The 5,000-nt window shown below is 55.4% G+C and overlaps 1 pseudogene; it reads right to left on the reverse strand.

The window, feature by feature from the left end:
- Positions 1-2,490: 2,490 nt before the first annotated feature.
- Positions 2,491-5,000, reverse strand: part of LOC126320207 (large subunit ribosomal RNA) — a 3,048-nt pseudogene continuing 538 nt past the window's right edge.

Genomic DNA, 5,000 nt, shown 5'->3' on the forward strand with positions numbered 1-5,000 from the left:
CAATACATTGCAGAACTTCTGCAGGAATTGCATCCGGCCCCGGGGCCTTGCGCTTTGCGAAGGAGCGAATAGCTGCCTTCACTTCCTCGATGGAGTAGGGGTACACCTGTATGTTGTTGTGGTAGTGTAACTGGTCTTGCCGTCTTATTTCCTGCTGCATCTCGGTGTCAGTGTCAGGTCGATCGTCTGGGAGGAGCACCCTCATTAGCTCCTCAGCGGTCTCTGACCAGTCCTGTGTCATTCTGTCTGCGTCGCCGACTCTTACAGTCGAGAGATGCATTGGTGAGTGAATTTTTTCCCTAACTATTTTGTATGGTGTACCCCATGGATCCAGAGTCAGGTGAGACTTTACAAAATCTTCCCAGCTCCGCTGGCGATGTTGTCGGAGAGTCTCCTTGAAGAGCCATTTCTTTCTCCTATACTGGGCAAGATGGTAGTGCCGTTCCTCCTGGGTGAAGGACCTTTGATAGCTGCTTCGTGCTCTTCTCATAGACTGCCTGAGCCGGGTGAGCTCTGGAGTCCATGGAGAAGTCGCTTTTCGTATGAAGCGCCTTCGCGTTGGTATTGCCGCGGCCAAAGCCGCCCTGATTGAGACAATTAAGGCCCCTACGGCCTCCTCCACTTCAAAAGGACCGTCTCCCAGCTCCGGAGGATGAAATTCCGCCTCCAACAGGTCCCAGTCTGCTCTCCCGTAGTCGTACTGCATTGTCCACCCCTCTGGCACATGCTCCACTTGTGATGCTATCGTAAATTCAATAGCGTTATGATCACTGGTGGTAATGTTGTCATTGACCTGCCAATTTTGAATAGTATTCACAATGTTTGTTGTACAGAGCGTGACATCAATAAAGGACGCTGCCCCAGCTCTGCTCCTGTAGGTAGGAGGGTTGCCGGGGAGATTTACAACATTTAAATTATGTTCCATAATTATATCTTCCAGTGCCTGTCCTCTTTGATCTTGAACTTGGCTGTGCCATAGGGGGGATTTTGCGTTACTGTCCATTGCTATTATTATTGCTTTGCCTGCTAGGGCTCGCAATACTGTAGATAACTGCCCAAGATAGATATTGATTGGATCCCTGTATTGACAGTATATATTGATTATATACCAAAATGTATTATAAAAGTTTATCTCCACAACCGTTACATGGGAGGTGCAATACTGTGTCAAGACAGTGGTTTTAATTAACTTGTTGTAAATGACAATTGCTGACATGGGATTTGGACCCATTGATATTACCTGGGCAGTGACGGGAAAGCCTGTGACCTTGCCGGAGGCAGAGCTTGGCTCTTGAATTAGCATAACATCGATGTTCTTTTCTTCCGCTATCTTTCGGAGCTCCTGAGTTACGAGGGAGCTCCTCATAGCATTTATTTGCAGGACTTTTATCTTAGTCCGGATGTCTGGTGTAGAAATGGCTATCAGGCCATACCTGGGCAGGATCAAAACCAATCCTGCCGTGCATCTTGACCATGTTTTTATAGGTCTTGTCAATATCAAACTCCCGACCCCGTCTGATATATAATTTTGACACTAAGTCTTGTAATTTTTCGAAGTCTGTGGGAATATTTAACGCGGCAAGATGAATACAGTCTGCATCCTCCAGTGCCGGGAATGTGACCTTCTCTCCGCGAGGATGCCCGACCCTCACCAGCTGCCTCAGAGCCGCGTTTAGGGCTGTGGGTTCCTCCAGTCTCGACAGTCTTAACGTTTCCTCACAAATGGTGTATGTGTCTCCTGGTGGACACTGAGTGTACATTTTTCCAACTTGAATTGTTTCAACATCCTCTTGCGTCATTTTTGGAGTCTGCTGGTGCTCTGCTGCAGAGACTGGCGCGGCAGCCGACGACGACTCCGCCCCCGAGGACGAGCGGGAACCCCCGCTCCCGGCGGATGAAGCCGCCCCGCCGGTCACCGCCACCTCCCGGAAGCCTAGATGACCCCTCCCTGTGGCCAGGAAACCCCCGACCTGACAGGAGAAATCCGTCGACTCCGGCCGCTCTGTCGGAACAGGAAGTGTGTAGGTCTCTCCCTCCTTGCGCGTGAGAAAGCCCCCACTCTGTGAAGAGGTAGACTCCAAGTTGGTCTGCTTGGTCGCCGGATCTCCTGGAGGACTCCTCCTGATGGCCAGGAAGGACCCAACCTGGCAGGAGAAGTCCCGCATCTCTGGTTGCACGTCTGGAACTAAGACAGAATAGACCTTCCACTCCTCCTCTCGCTCGTCGACCACCGAGGGCAGAGATTCCTGTGATTCCTTGAGCTTCCGCCACCGACCTGCATCTCGCAACTGTTTGCTCGGTGATTTTCGAGTGACTCTATAGCGCGTTGCCATAGTCTGTCCTCTGTATGAGCCGCTGTATCATTATTTTATAGGTTGCACACTCCTTACCGGGAGTGTTGCAGGTGCGTTTCCGGTATTTACAAGGGATGCAGGTGGGCGTTTCTTTGTCGCACTTTGTTTTGTCATGCTTTTCGCTTCCACAATTCCCACATACTGGGTTTAGGAAGCTACAGTATTTTGCAACATGTCCCCGCTAATTTTTCCAAGCCCGTTCCCTTGGCAGTGGTTTCGCTAGATAGTAGATAGGGACAGCGGGAATCTCGTTAATCCATTCATGCGCGTCACTAATTAGATGACGAGGCATTTGGCTACCTTAAGAGAGTCATAGTTACTCCCGCCGTTTACCCGCGCTTGCTTGAATTTCTTCACGTTGACATTCAGAGCACTGGGCAGAAATCACATTGCGTCAACACCCGCTAGGGCCATCGCAATGCTTTGTTTTAATTAGACAGTCGGATTCCCCCAGTCCGTGCCAGTTCTGAGTTGATCGTTGAATGGCGGCCGAAGAGAATCCGCGCACCCGCGCGCCCCCGGAGGAGCACGCTAAGGCGGACGCGGCCTCGCAGCAAGGAAGATCCGTGGGAGGCCAAGGCACGGGACCGAGCTCGGATCCTGCACGCAGGTTGAAGCACCGGGGCGCGAACGCCGCGCAGGCGCGCGCATCCTGCACCGCCGGCCAGCACGAGGCCAACCAACGGCGAGAGCAGACCACGCCCGCGCTAAACGCCCGCACTTACCGGCACCCCTACGGCACTCACCTCGCCCAGGCCCGGCACGTTAGCGCTGACCCACTTCCCGACCAAGCCCGACACGCCCCGATCCTCAGAGCCAATCCTTATCCCGAAGTTACGGATCCAATTTGCCGACTTCCCTTACCTACATTATTCTATCGACTAGAGGCTCTTCACCTTGGAGACCTGCTGCGGATATGGGTACGAACCGGCGCGACACCTCCACGTGGCCCTCTCCCGGATTTTCAAGGTCCGAGGGGAAGATCGGGACACCGCCGCAACTGCGGTGCTCTTCGCGTTCCAAACCCTATCTCCCTGCTAGAGGATTCCAGGGAACTCGAACGCTCATGCAGAAAAGAAAACTCTTCCCCGATCTCCCGACGGCGTCTCCGGGTCCTTTTGGGTTACCCCGACGAGCATCTCTAAAAGAGGGGCCCGACTTATATCGGTTCCGCTGCCGGGTTCCGGAATAGGAACCGGATTCCCTTTCGCCCAACGGGGGCCAGCACAAAGTGCATCATGCTATGACGGCCCCCATCAACATCGGATTTCTCCTAGGGCTTAGGATCGACTGACTCGTGTGCAACGGCTGTTCACACGAAACCCTTCTCCGCGTCAGCCCTCCAGGGCCTCGCTGGAGTATTTGCTACTACCACCAAGATCTGCACCGACGGCGGCTCCAGGCAGGCTCACGCCCAGACCCTTCTGCGCCCACCGCCGCGACCCTCCTACTCGTCAGGGCTTCGCGGCCGGCCGCGAGGACCGGCCATGACTGCCAGACTGACGGCCGAGTATAGGCACGACGCTTCAGCGCCATCCATTTTCAGGGCTAGTTGCTTCGGCAGGTGAGTTGTTACACACTCCTTAGCGGATTCCGACTTCCATGGCCACCGTCCTGCTGTCTTAAGCAACCAACGCCTTTCATGGTTTCCCATGAGCGTCGATTCGGGCGCCTTAACTCGGCGTTTGGTTCATCCCACAGCGCCAGTTCTGCTTACCAAAAGTGGCCCACTTGGCACTCCGATCCGAGTCGTTTGCTCGCGGCTTCAGCATATCAAGCAAGCCGGAGATCTCACCCATTTAAAGTTTGAGAATAGGTTGAGGTCGTTTCGGCCCCAAGGCCTCTAATCATTCGCTTTACCGGATGAGACTCGTACGAGCACCAGCTATCCTGAGGGAAACTTCGGAGGGAACCAGCTACTAGATGGTTCGATTAGTCTTTCGCCCCTATACCCAGCTCCGACGATCGATTTGCACGTCAGAATCGCTACGGACCTCCATCAGGGTTTCCCCTGACTTCGTCCTGGCCAGGCATAGTTCACCATCTTTCGGGTCCCAACGTGTACGCTCTAGGTGCGCCTCACCTCGCAATGAGGACGAGACGCCCCGGGAGTGCGGAGGCCGCCGCCCCGTGAAGGGCGGGGAAGCCCCATCCTCCCTCGGCCCGCGCAAGGCGAGACCTTCACTTTCATTACGCCTTTAGGTTTCGTACAGCCCAATGACTCGCGCACATGTTAGACTCCTTGGTCCGTGTTTCAAGACGGGTCGTGAAATTGTCCAAAGCTGAAGCGCCGCTGACGGGAGCGATTATTCCGCCCGAGAGCATCCCGAGCCAACAGCGGCGCGGGTCCGGGGCCGGGCCAGGTAGGTCCGTCATCCGGGAAGAACCGCGCGCGCTTGCCGGGAGCCCGAGCGCCCAAAGGGGCGAATCGACTCCTCCAGATATACCGCCGAGCAGCCAGCCAGGACACCGGGGCTCTGCCCAACAGACGCGAACCGAGGCCCGCGGAAGGACAGGCTGCGCACCCGGGCCGTAGGCCGGCACCCAGCGGGTCGCGACGTCCTACTAGGGGAGAAGTGCGGCCCACCGCACACCGGAACGGCCCCACCCCGCGGCGAGTGGAAAGGCAACCGGACACGACCCCGC

Source organism: Schistocerca gregaria, unplaced genomic scaffold, assembly GCF_023897955.1.
Source record: "Schistocerca gregaria isolate iqSchGreg1 unplaced genomic scaffold, iqSchGreg1.2 ptg000705l, whole genome shotgun sequence".
Taxonomy (NCBI): Eukaryota; Metazoa; Arthropoda; class Insecta; order Orthoptera; family Acrididae; genus Schistocerca; species Schistocerca gregaria.